This window comes from Helianthus annuus, chromosome 14 (assembly GCF_002127325.2).
Source record: "Helianthus annuus cultivar XRQ/B chromosome 14, HanXRQr2.0-SUNRISE, whole genome shotgun sequence".
Lineage (NCBI taxonomy): Eukaryota > Viridiplantae > Streptophyta > Magnoliopsida > Asterales > Asteraceae > Helianthus > Helianthus annuus.
In genome coordinates this window covers 42,024,315-42,043,050 of record NC_035446.2, presented here as the reverse complement: position 1 = coordinate 42,043,050, position 18,736 = coordinate 42,024,315, and positions in this window count along the sequence as shown.

The window sequence follows — 18,736 nt, the reverse complement described above, 5'->3', positions numbered from 1 at the left end:
AACACCTGAGGAAAGTCGCGTACAACTGGATGGTCTTCCAACTTCTTTTCTTTCGCTGATGCGTCAGTAACGAGAGCCAAAATTGCGGTGTGGCCCTTCCGCAAACATTTCTGAGCCTTCAAGAAAGAGGTGATGCCAACCACAGCACCACTCTTGTCGCCTTGAACTTCGAGAGGTTCTTGACCAGAACGAGGAATGCAAACAATCTTTTCTTTGCATAGGATTTCTGCTTGCTGTTGCTGCTGGCGATTCCGATTTGCAGGCCGTGGGCTCCTGAATCCTTAGCTTCATGACTCAAGACCGAACGGTAGCTGAACCCTTGCTGGAATACCCATCCCATTTCCGCTTGTTGTCACTAGGAGTAGCGGGAGTAGCAGAAGTGGTAGCGGTAGTAATAGCGCTGATACAACTAGGCAGCCCATTCTGTTCCACTGCCTGATCCGTGAGGCGATGAGCAAGACGCTGAATGTCTTGGATATTGTCGAGGTTAGCCGATGTAGCATGGCTCTGAATCTCTGAGGCTAGACCCTTGAGGTACAATTCGATACGCTTGCTTGGAGGGTCCACCATGGTTGGACACAAGATGGCCAGTTCGTTTAACCGTTTCGTATAAGCTTCAATTTCTGACCCCGTCATTTTCAAATGGTAAAGCTCCACTTCCAACTTGTGGATGTCATCACGCGTGCAATATTCCCTTTTAATGCATTCTTTGAATTCGTTCCAGGGGGTGGCGTTAGCAGCTGCCAACCCTAGTATCTGTACTTGCGCGTTCCACCAGGTTAGCGCGATTCCTTCCAAAGTACCAGTGGCGTACTTGACCCTGCGAGTCTCAGGGCATTCACACTTCTCGAATACTGACTCGAGTTTCCCAAACCAATGGAGTAGTCCGACCGCTCCTTCTGTGCCACTGAATGTGCTTGGACGACAGTCCATGAGGTTCTTGAATGTGCAGACAGGTTGCTGTGCGTTCCGACCCATTGCGCGAGAAAGATAGGTCAAGGTTAAGCGCGAGAGTTGGGTCACGAGAATAGGATCTAACATCCTAGGATAGGTCTGGAATAGCAGGTTATACCTCCTGCTTGTGCGGCTGCAAGTGCCACAGCAACTTGTTCGTTAATGAGAGCCGTCAGCTGGGCTTGAGTCATGTTAACACGTCCAGACATGATCGAACAGTAAAGGTAGCATAAGTATGAATGCTTCGCGAGTAGTGCGATGACAGAAAAGTGTAGGCACATAGGTGTTCTTAAGCAGTAACAAGTAGTGAGCAAAGTAATGCAAGCATACTACGAGCAAAGTTCTATGCAATTCTAGCATGTAGGCAATAAACATAAACCTTATTACCTAGGATGTTGAGTCTTGCACGTGGAGCGAAGCGTCGTTGTGGATCGTTGAGAGCACTGTTCTGGTTATAGTCCGGTTTTAATAAAAACGTTTTCCCATATTAAAACCGAGTTCTCTATAACCAATGGCTCTGATACCAATCTGTCACACCCCCAAAAATCCACCTGCGGAGTATCACCGCTTGGGAGCGTGACTAACCAGGATCAAGCCACCAATCATATAGAACAATATATATAGTAAGAGTAATTGCCGTTAAACCAAACCAAGTCCATATGAAAGGTGTTCCAAAAACATAAGTAAGTTATCATTGTTTAGCGGAAGCGTATAATCAAAGCCTAACATAATTAAGTACGAAATGTCATAAGTGTTTAATAAGATAATCACGATCCAAGCCCACAACGACCAGCTCCTCCCTGTGCAAGCTCCATGCATCTAACGACCTGCAAGGCATGTAACAGAGGATCAACAACTAGTTGAGCGAGTTCACAGAAAGTAAATGCATAATAGTAAGTTCGTTTGTAACATGTGGCTCTACTGGGCCGATAGTACGTTCTATTGGTGGGGGCTTCCCATGTTGTATATCCACTAGACTATTCGTAACCATAAGTATCCTTCACAACCGAGGATAGTAGTAAGTATAAATACACGTAGGTTTTACGTGAGTATCCTTCACAACCGAGGATAGTATAAGTATCCTTCACAACCAAGGATAGTAATATGTATGAGTATCCTTCACAACCGAGGATAGTAGTATGTATAAGTATCCTTCACAACCGAGGATAGTAGTAAGTATATGTGTACGTAGATTTGCACGTATGTGTCCTGCACAACCGAGGACGATGGTATGGTAGTCTAGTAATAGTGTCAGTACGAATCTATTCAACCTTATTCCTTTAAAACCCATTCCCAAGCCCCGGGAATCCCATGCCTTAGTAAGGGTGTGAACTCACCTTGGTTTGCTCGGTATGCTAAGTAAGTGCTCAAAGTAGATCAATCACGTCCTAAAGTATGCACGTACACAATCAGTTTATATTCACTAATTCCATGTAAGCATATACAATCACAGTATTGTTGGACTAGCAATCACAAATAACATAAGACACATATTCAAGTTCACAATAGTCATGCATATCGGCTAACAGTAGTTAATAACTCCAGTTAATTTTTAACAGAATTAAACCAGTTTACTGTGCAGGTTTCCCCATTGGCGAAACGCCCCCCTGTTTCGCTGTGACCCCACCTCCGACGAAACACTTCGGTTCTGTCAAGTTTGTTTCGTCGCAATGGGTCTTGGCGAAAAACCTTTGTTTCGCCGATATTTCTGTTTTGTCTCAACACAACATCAACAATACTAATCTTAAAGTAACCGATTGGCATTCAGTGTTAATGGACCGTTTCAATAGCCCATGCCCTTCATTGGGCCGCGCATTCCCCCAATCGGATATGCTCTTGGAATTTTCTTAAACTCACAACATATCCTGCCACTCACTTTGTTCTTAAAACATGTGCACCTCTAAATCAAATTCTCTAAGCCGCAGGTTTGAGGTTGACAAAAGTCATCATGCCACACACCTTCCAATATAATTATACCCATACAAACCTCACATGACACTGACACTCGCATGCAAATTCTGAATCTAGCCAACCATAATCAAGACTTGCTCAAATACATAATACTCAAAACCTCACCTCACCTTGGAACCAATCACAATACACCTCACCTTGGAACCAATCACAATGCACCTCACCTTGGAACCAATCAAAATGCATTGGCTCACATCATCAAGTATTATCAAAAGCTACCAATAATGGGTGACAAATGTTGATGGTTTTCATGTTGTCATTGGACCAATTTATGTAGTGGTTGTATATTTAGTCAAAGATGCTACCAAGTAACTTTGTTTTAACATATATTTTAACCAAAAGTTGGCTGTTACCCTCCCAAATCCCAAAATCTCGATTTCATAAGTGAACCACCACTTCAACATTTGTTATACATGCAAGACTACAGACAACTAATAGGATGACTTCATGGTTGACTAGCATCTACACATGGCCACATGTATTCAATTTTATTTGACCGATAATGCAATCAGTCATTCACTAGTTAACAAAATCATCATCACACAAAACAAATCAAAACCATATGTTTTTCATCATTACTTTTATCACTTCAATGGCCGACAATTTCCACTCACCTCAAGAGGTGATTGAACCAATTAGTTTGATTGGTTTGACTAATTGTTAGGTTGAAATATGAAGCACATGCAAACAGTAGGTTAGGTACCATCTAAGAACTCATGTGCACATTAACAAATCATGTGTAACTTCAGAGGAAAATTAGCATTTATAATCATTATGTCTAGTAACATTACAAGATCCATGGGCATCACAGAATCGTATAAATCAGACATACATATGCAAGACATGTAATTATTTATCATCACATAATCATCACCCAACTCAACCTTCAAGCATGCATATATATCTATGTATAATTACTCTATATTATCACATAATATAGCACAATTTCAAGAATCAAGAACCAACTTTACAAATATGTTACCTAGCAGTTAATAAGGAATTTGGTTTCCACTTATCCTTGGATCCTATTTGCGTGAACAGAAGGAAGGCAGGAGGTGGGGTATGTGCGCAGGTTAGGGTTTATCCCCCAAGGAATTCCGATGCTTCACTAATGTGTGCAAATAATAATGGGATAAAGGGAATTGGGCTATTTGGTTTTGATCACTTGGGCCGACCCACAAGAACACGGGTTTGGGTGGACTACAAGTGGTGGTATGTGGGCTAATATATTAAGCATAAGTGTCGCCTAAGAGAGTGCCCAATTGTGATTCGGGCTTAACCTTGGCCGATGAGATCCCATGTGTATCGAAGGGTGTATGGTTAGGCTCGACGGGTTCAACAAGTAAAATAAGACACTTATATAACCCAAATACTTAAAAGTCCTACCGCCATAAGTGTAACATACACTCAATCATTAAATAGCGGATCATAAAACGTAACCATGCAATAACGCGAAAGTGGAAAGTTGGAAATTCGAGTTGTCACATTAACGACCATATTTTTCCTATTGACCTCACGCCAATGCAACTTGGAAGCTTCGACGTTATAGTGGGCATGGATTGGTTATCTAAGCATCGCGCAGAGATAGTTTGTTCTGAGAAGATTGTTCGTGTGCCACTGTCGACAGGCGAGATCCTACAGGTTCGTGGTGAGAAGCCTGCCGGTGGTCTCAAACTCATGTCTTGTTTTAAAGCTCGGAAATATCTGCGAAAGCACTATGTGGCTTTCTTAGCACATGTTACAGCAGATAAAGGCAAGGGTAAGACTATTTCAGATATTCCTGTCGTTCGGGATTATTTTGAAGTTTTCCCTGAAGAGTTACCTGGTCTACCTCCAGCACGCCAAGTCGAGTTCCAACTCTCCTAAGTGTGTGTGTGATTTTGTAAAAAGTGGAGAATGGTTACAACTCTCCTAAGTGTTATGCGTGTGAGGAGGGTGGGCCGAACCCAATCATGGGCTGCCCTTTTGATCCGTGTGTAAACAATGCGGCCCAAAGGGCTTGTTCGAGTGATACACGTTGTGCGGTTTGGGTTGTGTTCTTAACATACATACACGTAACACATAAAGTACATAACATAATCACATAATTATTCAATTAATAATGTTCTCATAACCACGTGTCGTTACACAAAGTAGGTCTAAAGTTCGAGTTGTCACATTATCCCCAACTAAAAAGAAATTTCGTCCCGAAATTTGGTATGCACTCACTGAGGAAGCTAGGTAAGTTCAATCATTCACCGGTTTTTCCTGGGGTGTCACATCCTCCCCCCGTTGATCTGGAATTTCGTCCCGAAATTCCGAAGTAGTAGCTTCAGCCTCAGTAGTGGTTGCATTGGTTTCGAATAACTGGGGGTACTTTTCTGTCATCCTGTCTTCGCGTTCCCAGGTGTACTCTGGGCCACGTTTAGAGTTCCAACGTACTCGAACAAGAGGGATTCTCTTGTTTTTGAGGACCTTCACATCCCGGTCCGTGATTTCTACTAGTTCCTCGACGAACTGCAACCGCTCGTCGATAATGAGTTCTTTGAAAGGAAAGATAAGAGTCTCATCTGACAGGCACTTCTTCAGATTCGACACGTGAAATACATTGTGAACTGCCCCGAGTTCAGCTGGTAGGTTCAACTTGTAGGCTACTTTGCCAATCTTTTCTATGATTTCGAATGGTCCGACGTACCGCGGATTTAGTTTGCCCCGTTTGCCAAAACGAACTACACCCTTCCAGGGTGAAACTTTTAATAAAACCCGGTCCCTGTCTTGAAATTCCAATGGCTTTCTACGCTTATCCGCGTAGGCTTTCTGACGGTCGCGTGCTGCCGCCATGCGTTGTCGTATCTGTGCAATCTTTTCTGTGGCGTCCACTACAATCTCTGGACCCGTGATCTGACTATCCCCCACCTCTGCCCAACAGAGAGGTGACCGGCATTTACGCCCGTACAATGCCTCGAATGGAGCGGCTTGTATGCTGGTGTGATAACTGTTATTGTATGAAAACTCCACCAAAGGGAGGTGCTTTTCCCAGCCGTTGCCGAAATCAATCACGCACACCCGAAGCATGTCTTCAAGTGTTTGAATCGTTCGCTCAGACTGCCCATCCGTCTGAGGGTGATATGCTGTGCTCATGTCTAACCGTGAGCCGAAAGATTTATGCATCGCATGCCATAGCTCTGACGTGAATCGTGCATCGCGATCCGAAATAATGGAGATGGGCACCCCGTGCCTCGAAACAACTTCTTTAAGATAAACGTCTGCGAGAGTGGAGAACTTATCCGTTTCCTTTATAGGTAGGAAGTGTGCAGACTTGGTGAGTCGATCCACGATCACCCATATGGTATCATTCCCACGCTGGGATCTAGGTAGGCCTGTAACGAAATCCATGGAAATTTCTTCCCATTTCCATTGAGGTATCTTAGGCTGCTGAAGTAGGCCCGCTGGTTTCTGGTATTCAACCTTGACTCTCGCACAGGTCAAGCACTTGCCGACATAAGTAGCGATGTGGGCCTTCATGCTAGGCCACCAATAAGTAGTTCTGATGTCGTGGTACATTTTATCCGATCCTGGATGTACCGAATAGCGATACTTGTGAGCTTCATCCATTACGAGTTCGCGTAGACCGCCGTAAAGTGGGACCCAAATACGCCCCGTTACATAGTAGGCGCCGTCTGCCTTCTGTTCTATTTGCTGTCGTGAACCGCGTAAGGCTTCAGCCTTGACGTTTTCTGGTTTCAATGCTTCTGCCTGAGCATCCCGTATCTGTGCAGGAAGGCTAGACTGGATTGTAAGCTGTAGCGCTCGCACGCGCCGAGGTAAAGTGTCTTTCCGACTGAGGGCGTCAGCCACAACATTGGCCTTGCCTGGATGGTACTTGATAGCGCATTCGTAATCGTTCAGTAATTCAACCCATCGCCGTTGACGCATGTTCAAATCCTTCTGCTTAAGGATATGCTCGAGACTCCTGTGATCGGTGTAAATCGTGCACCTGGTACCGTACAGGTAGTGTCGCCATATCTTAAGCGCGAAAACAACAGCTCCCAGCTCTAAATCGTGCGTCGTGTAGTTCCGTTCGTGAATCTTGAGTTGACGTGAAGCGTAAGCAATAACCTTGTCGCGCTGCATTAACACACATCCAAGTCCCCGAATGGATGCATCACAATAAACCACGAAGTCATCCGTGCCCTCTGGCAGAGAGAGGATAGGTGCACTGCAAAGCCTATCCTTTAGGTGCTGAAAGGCAGTTTCCTGGGGATCTCCCCAACGGTAGGTGACACCCTTCTGTGTCAGTAATGTGAGCGGCTGAGCAATCTTTGAAAAGTCTTTAATAAACCGTCTGTAATAACCCGCCAAACCCAAGAATTGGCGTATTTCCGTTGGCGTACGTGGTGCAGGCCAGTTTCTGATTGAGTCTACCTTGGATGGATCGACATAAATCCCATCCTTGTTCACTACGTGGCCTAAGAAATGGACTTCACGAAGCCAGAAGTCGCATTTCGAAAACTTAGCGTATAAGTGTTCCTTCTGTAGGAGTTCCAAAATAAGACGTAGATGCTGCTCGTGCTCCTCCTGACTCTTGGAGTAGATTAGAATGTCGTCGATGAATACTATGACGAACTTGTCAAGATAGGGTTTGCACACCCTGTTCAAAAGATCCATAAATACGGCAGGCGCGTTCGTTAACCCGAACGGCATGACAAGAAACTCGTAGTGGCCGTAGCGAGTTCTGAATGCTGTCTTGGAGACGTCCCCCTCCCGGACTCTCAACTGATGATAACCAGACCTCAAGTCTATCTTGGAATAGTAACACGACCCTTGCAACTGGTCGAATAAGTCGTCTATGCGTGGAAGAGGATAACGGTTCTTCACCGTCACCTTGTTGAGTTCCCTGTAGTCTATACACATCCTGAAGGTACCGTCCTTCTTTTTCACAAATAGTACTGGAGCTCCCCATGGCGAAGAGCTTGGACGAATGAAACCCTTTTCCAAGAGCTCTTGTAGCTGCTTTGACAGTTCTTCCAATTCTGATGGAGCTAGACGGTATGGTGCGCGAGCTATGGGTGCTGCTCCTGGAGCGAGCTCGATTTGAAATTCGACCTGACGATGAGGCGGTAAGCCAGGTAAGTCTTCAGGAAATACCTGAGAGTAGTCGCGTACGATTGGAATATCCTCCAATTTCTTTTCCTTTGTTGATGCGTCTGTAACTAGTGCCAGAATGGCAGTGTGCCCCTTTCGTAAGCATTTCTGAGCCTTCAAGAAAGAGATGATGCCAACCACAGCACCACTCTTGTCGCCTTGAACTTCAAGAGGTTCTTGACCAGAACGGGGAATGCGAATAATCTTCTCGCTGCATAAAATCTCTGCCTGATGCTGGGATAACCAATCCATCCCTATGACGACGTCGAAGCTACCCAATACTATGGGAATGAGATCGATAGAGAAGGCTTGACCAGCTAGGATAAGATTACAACCCTGAACTACGTGCGTGGCTTCTAGACTTTTACCGTTAGCTAACTCTACTACATGTTTGGTGGGTAAAAGTGTTGGTGCACGTTTTAGCAGTTGACACATTTTCACAGACATATAGCTTGTATCCGCACCCGAATCGAATAAAACAGTAACATAAATATCATCAAGGAGAAACTTACCCATAACCACGTTGGGATCGTTCACTGCGTCGCCTCGACCTAGTACGAATGCACGACCCCTTGCCTCGTTGCCGTTGTTGTTTCCCCCATTGTTGTTGTTGCCATTGCCCTGATTGTTGTTATTGTTGTTGTTGTTATTGTTCCTGTTCAGCTGAGGACAGTGCCTTTTGAAGTGCCCTTCTGCGCCGCAATGAAAACATCCTTTGTTGCTCTGTTGCTGATTCTGCTGTGCTTGTGGCTGCTGCTGGTTCTGGTTCGCAGGACGAGGGCTTCTACAATCCTTAGCCTCATGACCCATCTTGAGGCATCTTTGACAGTGACCCTTGTTACACTGGCCACCATGGTGTCTACCGCAGTTGTTGCACTTTGGGAGGTTCCCTCGATATCCGCCCTGCCTGTGATTACCTGAAGAATGCTGGCTGGGACTCTGATAATTGTCACTCTTTCGCTGCTGGGCCTGAGACTGAACTGAAGCTGGTCCCTTGCTGGAATCCCCATCCCATTTCCTCTTACTGTCACTGGGAGTAGTAGGAGTAGCGGAAGTTGTAGCGGTAGCAGTCGCGCTGATACGTTTAGGCAGTTTGTTCTGATCCACTGCCTGGTCTGTGATGCGGTGAGCGAGGCGTTGAATATCCTGGATGTTATCAAGATTAGCCAAAGTAACATGGCTCTGGATCTCTGGCGCCAACCCTTTGAGATACAACTCAATGCGCTTAACCGGAGGGTCCACCATAGTTGGACACAGTACGTCCAGTTCGTTTGACCTTTTGGTGTAAGCTTCAATTTCTGATCCAGTCATCTTCAGATGGTAAAACTCATCCTCCAGCTTATGGATGTCTTCCCGAGTACAATACTCCCTCTTGATCAGTTCCTTGAAATCATTCCAGGGTGTGGCGTTAGCAGCTGCCAACCCTAAAATCTGAACTTGGGCGTTCCACCAAGTTAGTGCTATTCCTTCTAGCGTGCCAGTGGCGTATTTCACCCTGCGAGCCTCAGGGCATTCACACATCTCGAACACAGACTCGAGCTTTTCAAACCAGTGGAGGAGTCCAACTGCTCCTTTAGTGCCACTAAAGGTACTTGGACGACAGTCCATGAAGTTCTTGAAAGTGCAGACAGGTTGCTGCGCGTGTTGACCTATTGTGTACGAATAGGACGAGATTAAATACGAGAGTTATTGCAGGATCTAAGGATCCTAGTATGAGTCTACACTGCAGGGTATACTACCTGCTTGAGCAGCTGCAAGTGCCGCAGCAACTTGAGCTTGAACGAGAGCCTCTAGCTGGGCTTGAGTTATGTTGATTCGTCCAGACATGATCTTCATTGTAAAAAGTAATGTAAGTGAGAGTGGTTCGCGAGTAGGGCGATGACAGAAAAGTGTAAGCACGTAGGTATTCTCATGTAATAAAGTCATGTGTATCTAAGCATAATGCGAGCAAAGTTCTAAGCTGTCACACCCCCAAAAATCCACACGCGGAGTACCACCGCTTGGAGGCGTGACATGACCAGGATCAAGCCATCAATCATATTGAACATAGCATAATATAAATAAAATAGTTCGTAAACCCCATTCAATACAATTGATGTTCCAAACCAAACATAGTATTAATAGCGGAAGCATAAGTAAATAACCCAAAGTAAATCATAAGTTCAATGTTCGAAATGTTAAACGTAGTGTTCATGATCCATTGCCCACAACGACCCGCTTCTCCAGTGCAAGCTCCATAAGTACCTAAGGTCCTGCAAGGCATGCAGCAGAGAGTCAACAACTAGTTGAGCGAGTTCACAGATAACAGTTCAGTAATAGTATAGTATGAGTAAGTTCGTTCGTTTATATCATGTATCATATTTCCATCGCGGCCTCCCAGGCAGGTGTGCGAAGATATTAGGGGATGTTCTTCCCAAGTATTCTAGACTAGGTTTATTTGTATCGCGGCCTCCCAGGCAGGTGTGCGAAGGTTAGTAAGTTCAGTTCGCGGCCTTCCAAAGGCAGGTGTGCGAAGATGTCATAATATCGCGGCCAACCCTTGGCAGGTGTGCGAAGATCAGTTCAATAAGTGTTACTAGTCTAGTAGGTTCGTATTCGTTAAGTTCTACCATTTGCGTATGCGCAACAATCTATCAAATCCCATTCCCCACCCGGGAACCCATGCCTTGGCTGTGTGAACTCACCTTGGTTTGCTCGGTATGCTAAGTATGTGCTCAAATAAATCAGTCACGTCCTAGAGTATGCACGTATTCAAATCAGTTTATATCCAAGTTGTGCACGCATAAATAATCATACAAGTACCAGCATGTAGTCGTTTTCACATAAGTATGTACAACACTTAACAGCAGTTAAATAATCCCGTTAACTTTTAACAGGGTTAAATCATGTTACTGTGCAAAAATACTAAGTTGGCGAAACAAGTATTTTTGGCGAAACACAGGTTGACGAAACACATTGTTTTTCGTCAACTACCCTTTGACTAATCAGATTTCTATTTCGTTAACACCCTTGGCGAATCTCATTTTCTATTTCGTCAAGCATCCTTGGCGAGACACTTTCTGATTCGTCAAGATCCCCTTTGGCGAAACACACTGTTGTTTCGTCAAAGCCAAAACTGTTTACTAAATAATCATGTTACAAGACTCAAGTGGCCGACATAAGTAACCACCGCCAAATGCTATAGGGCCGACCATATATTAGTCAAATGAGATGTGGCGGTCACGTGAAATTTTGTTACTCAAGTCTTGGTTCTCATACGCTATTGGGCCAAGCCCACCACCAATAGGATTTAGGTGACCGCCCAACCCCACTAATAGGAGCCCTTGGCCGCCCAAAGCCACATGCCCCTTAGAAATCTACTGCCAAATGATTTTTGTAGCCTATGTACTTTACTAGCCGTCATTTTGTGTGAGTTTATCCATAATTTCATGTAGTTCAATGCAAGAGGCCGACCATTATTTATTATCTCAAGATTTTATTGGACCAAATAGATAGTGGGTTTGACAATCATACATACCTTAAATTTTTAATTCATATAACAATGCAAGAGTGACAAGTTAGTGTAAAAATAATATTGGTACATTTGCCGCCGATAATTTCCAATAACCACAAATCAGTACCAACGACTACCAATATCAATGACAATTACGAGATGCTATTGGACCAAAAGAAAACACAGTAGCCGACATGTAGGAATATTATTCAAATAATTGTTCTAACACATAATCGGATAATGATAATAGGCACTAACCACGATGGTTCTTGAGGGTTTCGCAGTCACAAGGTTGCCTTCGAATGGATGAGGAGGCTCTAGGGTTTTGAGAGTTTTCTTTTCTTTTTTTTGTAACTGTTTTATGTGCACCTCTTGCATTAATATAATTACGTACCAGGGTTGGGCCTATGTTGGGCTTGGCGAATCAGATGGGCCAGCGAATCACCATCTGTTTCGTTGAGCTTGGAGTTTGACGAATCAAGCTTGTGTTTCGTCGGGATTGAGATTGGCGAACCACTTGATCCGTCGAGTTTATTCATATACTAAACGATCTAAATTTTCTAAACAAGTTCCACATTATACACCATACAAGTAGCATGTAATAATCATAACACGTATAACCTAATTACAACATGTACAGTCAAAGTCAATGAGCATTTAAAGACGAAAGGTCGAGTTGTCACATAAGCAGTTCTAGCAAACAGGCAATAAACATAAACCTTATTACCTAGGATGTCGAGTCTTGCACGTGGAGCGAAGCGTCGTTGTGGATCGTTGAGAGCACTGTTCTGGTTATAGTTTGGTTTTAATAAAAACGCTTTCCCATATTAAAACCAAGTTCTCTATAACCAATGGCTCTGATACCAATCTGTCACACCCCCAAAACCCATACGCAGAGTATCACCGCTTGGGAGCGTGACATGACCAGGATCAAGCCATCAATCATATCAAACATAGCATTTAATAATAAAAGTAGATAAAGTAATTCATCAAGACATGACTGATGTTTCAAAACCAAACTTTGTTTAAGTAGCGGAAGCATAATAATGAAAACCCAAATAAGTTATAAGTTCAAATATCGTTCACAATCCGTATCCCACAACGACCTGCTCCTCCCTGTGCAAGCTCCACAATGTACCTAAGGTCCTGTAAGGCATGTAGCAGAGAGTCAACAACTAGTTGAGCGAGTTCACAGAAAGTAAATGCGTAATAGTTCGTTCATGAGTATCAGGTGGCTCTACTGGGCCAGTATAGGTTCCTATTGGAGGGGGCTTCCCATGTTATTTATCAACTAGACTATGCGTATCCATAAGTGTTCTTCACAACCGAGAACAGTAATACGTACAAGTTTACGTAGGATTTACGTAAGTATCCTTCACAACCGAGGATAGGGTACGTGGGGGTTTACGTAGGTTTTACGTAAGTGCCTGACACAACCGAGGCAGTAGTGAGTATCCGTTCACGCAGGCTTTACCTGAGTATCCTTCTCAACCGAGGATAGCGAGTAGCATAAGTGCACATAGGTTTTACGTACGTGTCCTGCACACCCGAGGACGATGGTATGGTAGTCTAGTAACAGTGTCCGTATGAGTCTATTCAACCTTATCCTTATCAAACCCATTCCCAACACCCCGGGAATCCCATGCCTTGGCAAGAGTGTGAACTCACCTTGGGTTGCTCGGCAGATACACAATAAAAAGGTTCTTGAACTAAAGTGGTCAACCACGTCCTATCAGGGTTACCATTCAAGTCAGGTTTTGACTTTAAGTAATGTATGTATATATCACATAGGTTAACACGTTACAACACATATAGCTCATGGCAACAGTTTATAATCAAAGCAAATCCACTCAACTTGTGTAAATAATTATTAGCCCAAAAGTACCCCGGGCCAGCATATAAACAGTCCAATTAGCAGATACGTAAACAAGTCCAATAACTTGGCCCAATCGATTGGGCCCGTGATAGTGTAAGTCCAAAACAGTGTGCGTGTATAACTGGTCTCGAGTCGCAACCAACGATCTCGAGTCGCAACAGGAGGTTTCGAGTCGCAATCGGGACTCGCAACTGTGGTTTCGGCTTGTCATGGTCCGGTTTCGAGTCGCAATGGGACTCGCAACCGTGGTTTCGGCTCGTGCTGGTGTGAGGTTTCGAGTCGCAACGGGACTCGCAACCATGGTTTCGGGTTATGCTGCTTGTGGTCTCGAGTCGAGATTGTGAGGTTTCGACTCGCAATCTATGTCGCAACCAAGTGTGTAACTGGTTTCCATAATTCATGCAACAATTATTCCGTGATATCAGCTAACAAGTTTGGCAGTTTCACAAATCAGATCAAATGGCAATTATTCACAATCATGCACATTCTTATCATTATCATCAAGAACAGTTAATCACTATTACACAGAACATATGATCGGATCATGTGCTTAACAAATACATAAACTATCATGCAACCTAAACCATATAAACCCTAATCGAATCATCATACCAACCATGCGTTCGGTTCTAGATTCTAATCATGCAATTCAATCTTACAAGATTATCACAGACTAGTCTACAACATCAATAGTCATATATCATTACTCGCATGCAAGGCATAGCAACATCAAACCGGTTTTAATAAAATCATGCAATCACAACATCATTTAACAAGATATCAATATCAAACACTAACCGATATCAAAGAGGGTGAGCAAGGATTGATCCAACTTGTGATCTTGGTGCCGTCGGCTTCCAAGCAAAACGAGATAGAGAGAAAGTCGTCTAGGGTTTCTTGTGTGTGTGTTGTGATTTTGTAAAAAGTGGAGAATGGTTACAACTCTCCTAAGTGTTATGCGTGTGAGGAGGGTGGGCCGAACCCAATCATGGGCTGCCCTTTTGATCCGTGTGTAAACAATGCGGCCCAAAGGGCTTGTTCGAGTGATACACGTTGTGCGGTTTGGGTTGTGTTCTTAACATACATACACGTAACACATAAAGTACATAACATAATCACATAATTATTCAATTAATAATGTTCTCATAACCACGTGTCGTTACACAAAGTAGGTCTAAAGTTCGAGTTGTCACATTATCCCCAACTAAAAAGAAATTTCGTCCCGAAATTTGGTATGCACTCACTGAGGAAGCTAGGTAAGTTCAATCGTTCACCGTTTTTCCTGGGGTGTCATAATTTAACTAGCCTTAGTTAAATGCAGTGCTATGAATGTATGATTAAATTAACTGTGGTTAGGTTAAAGTAGTAACCTGAAGTTGCGGGTTGTCACATCATCCCCAACTTGAAAGAAATTTCGTCCCGTAATTTGCTAAGCAGTCTCTGAGAGAAGGAACGACAAGTCAAGATGACTGTGGGTTTTCCGCGGGTACCACATCATCCCCAATTTGAAAGGGAATTTCGTCCTGAAATTCACTTGTTGTACCAGGGTTAGGTTCGACAATTTTGAATAAGTGAGGATACTTGAGCTTCATTTGATCCTCGCGTTCCCATGTGAACTCCGGACCACGTCTTGAGTTCCAATGAACACTCACGATTGTGATTCGACTGTGTTTACGGACCTTAACTTCCTGTTCCATGATTTCGACTGGTTCCTCCATAAACTGCAGCGTGTCATCGATCTTTAGTTATTGTTAAGGAACCACATGTGTTTCATCGGACAAACACTTCTTCAGATTAGAGACATGAAAAACGTCGTGAACGTTGCCCAGTTCATCGGGCAACTCAAGCCTGTAAACCAACTTACCGATTCTTTCCAAAATCCTGAACCGATTTTTTGAAGGTTTGGCTTTCTAAATAAGATGCTTCTTTTTAAATAACATTTGTTTTACCTTATCATTGGCTACGTTTCGCCGCAACGCGCGACGTCAACAAATCTAGTTTTGTTTATTTAATTATTTTTTGTGACAAAAGACTGTTAGTGCATGCATCTGTCGACTTCGTCTTGTATCGAGTCTTAGATTTCATTGTACAGATCAGGGCACGTTTTACGAGAAAATAGGAAGTGTTTTAGTGTGTTTAATGCTGATTTCGCTCCTAGAGTCATATGTGGTGATTTCGCCCGAAATCACAAGTTGTGATTTCGCTCCTGTTGTTATGTGTAATCTCGGGCGAAATCAGAGCCCTATATATAGGGTCATTATGAGCGAAATCAGTATCGAAGCCTTGTGTTCCATACCGAAGTGCTACCGGTGTGAAGACTGAGTGTAATTGCTGTCAAATCAATTCAACCAGTAGTTAAATTGAAGAATCAGTTGTTTCTAACTTTGTTTCTTGTTTTCCGCACCTGAAACGAAGTAAAACTCCTCTGAACGACTCATTCGGGTCAGCATAACGATCCTACAAGTGGTATCTGAGCTTAGGAGGAGGAGTTCTGTAGAGATTAGCTGGAATTTATCAAGTTTTCTTACTTCTACACCTTCTTCTATCAGTACAGAGAGATTTACCGGTCAAAACCTGCTAAATTTTTCACAGACTATTAGAAATTGGACATAGAGAAACCCTGGAAAGTTTCACACCTTAAATCGGACTAAAAATGGACTAAAATGGACCCCGACTTGATTTCGCTCGAACTGTTTGCTTTCTAATTTCGCTCGAGTTTGCATCTGATTTCGCTCCAGGGATACCAACTTTCGGATTTCGCTCCAAAACTTTGGTTGATTTCGCTCCAGACATTGATTCCGCTCAAAACTTAGTGTTTGATTTCGCTCCTGTGAACATTGGGATTTGGCTCCAAGTGTACAACCTAGTGATTTCGCTCCTAAGTTTGTTTTTTTTTTTTGGGATTTCGCTCGAAACTGTAATTTGTTAATTTCGCCCAAAAGTGATTGTTTTTTGAACAACGTGCTGTCGAATCATGGATAACGATTTCTACAACGCATTTGCAACTTCGTCTACTCCGGCTATCATTGCTCAAGCCATGAATTTGGAAAATGAGACATGAACTACACAAAAGCCCCCGAAACTGATGAGTATCGAAGAATATTACGGGTGGAAACACAGATTCGAAAACTGGGTTCAGGCAAACCATCTTAGGTCTTGGGAATGTATTCTGAAGAAATATGTTTTGCCAAGAACAGATTTGCAGGTTCTCAAAGAGCTATCAGAGTTTACTGATCAGGAACGGAATATGTACAAAGCCGAGAAGATGATGATCAGTCTACTTCAACAAGCGATCAAAGAAGACATCTTCATATTACTTCAACATGACAAAACTTCAAAATCGATTTGGGATGCTCTTCGTGTGAAATTTGATGTAACATTTGTGCTCAAAATCATTATGAACAGTTCAATTATCAATAAAACAATGTTATTTGATCCCAATGTTTGTTTGGTTGTGTTTTACATTTTTCATGTTTTGACTTTTGTTCGATTTCAAACTCTACATCGCTTTCTGGAGAATTATACGCAAACTGGTGCGTAAACGTACTCAATTTAATGCGACAAATACTCCGGAACATCAACATATACTCAACATACCTTAAATAACCTTTACATAACTTAGAAATAAGTTTTGAAGGCTTTGGTATGGCAAAAACAAGTTAATTCGCTTACAGGGACTAAACTTGACAAACTGCGAAAGTATGCCAATTTGAACTGTAACAAACATTCCGGAACATGTCCATAAGTTAAACATACCATAAATATCCTTTACATAGCTTAGAAATAGGCTTTGAGGGGTTTGGTATCCTAAAATAAACTTTTGGATCATTCAGGGGCTAAAAGTGTCAAAAAGTGCACAAGTTTGCACTTTCGCGCATAACTTACGTTCTGAATACATCCGGACATCCAAAAATTTATGTAAGCATCCTTATATTATGCCTTAGTGTTTGGAATGAGAAAAATCCATTCGTCGCGTCATTTGGATCGTCTTTCACGCTTATGCGCATTCCGTCGTAATTAAGCGAACATCACGACCGTACGGCCAAACGAACCAACATCCAACATATTTTTGGGCATGTGTCATGTCCACAATGTTTAGGCATCATTTTAGGGCCTTAAAGTTGGCTTTACAGGCCTTAGAAGTGTCGGAAATGGCTTAAATACGCAACAGGGACTAAAACTGTAAATTCTGAAAGTTTGTGTTGATCAGACAAGGTCAGGCGGCCCGCCTGAGTCTTGTGTGAATCCTGACGCGGGCCGCATCAGACAAACAGACCAGATTCAATGATTTCTGATCCACTTGCATTGGCCTTTCGATCACCCAAAGGGCAACGACACGTGTTGGATTCCTATGGTGGGGGCAAAATAAGGCACCACAACTTTGCGACAAGTGTACGGCTTGGATCATGGAACGATATTCAAGAAACGATCCTAACGGCTTTACTTTTCCTATAAATACCCCCCCTTTGGTTAAAACCCACAAAAATCTGATCTAAAGCTCTAAGTTGAGGCCTTTGCTCTCATACCTGAGCTCCTGGATCGAGATTAGCTTTCGGGGACCCTTCGTAAGTGTTCTTTCGTTCTTTTAATCACTTTCTAGTGCTAAAGTCAAAGTTTTTTGACTTTCTGCGTTAACCAGCTTATGGTCAACACGAAGTTCGTTGGAACTTCATAACGTGAGCGTGATCACGATGGTTATAGTCCATAGTGACTATACCTACTGATTACCACGTTATCTAGGCTCAGTGACGAGTCGTAGTTTCGGCCAAAATGTGCATTCTTACGTATTTTGTAACCAAACTACTCGTAGGTATCAAAACCGTTTGTTTTGATACCAAACCTGTTTTCTAAACTTAGTTAAGCATGTTTTAACATGCTTAGCTCGTCACTTTTAGTTTAGTGCTTATATAGGGTCGTAAGGTAAGCGATCTAAACCATCGCTTATACTTTTGAACCCGACCCATTTGGTCGATCATTAGGATCCGACCAAACACATTAGGTGACCATAGCTATAACCTTCCGAGGTTATACCTTATGGCCACGATGTTAGGCGTTCCAAACGCGTTCTACGCGAACGACGCGTTAAGGTAGCATAAGCTGTCACACCCCCAAAATCCACACGCGGAGTATCACCGCTTGGGAGCGTGACTGACCAGGATCAAGCCACCAATCATATTGAACATGTAATTAATATTAAGTAAAATAAATGTAAACCATCCGTTCAATACGATAGGTGTTCAAAACATAACCATAGTTTCAAAGTGTAGCGGAAGCATAGTAAATAAACCAACAATAGTTAATAGTTTTAAATGTCATAA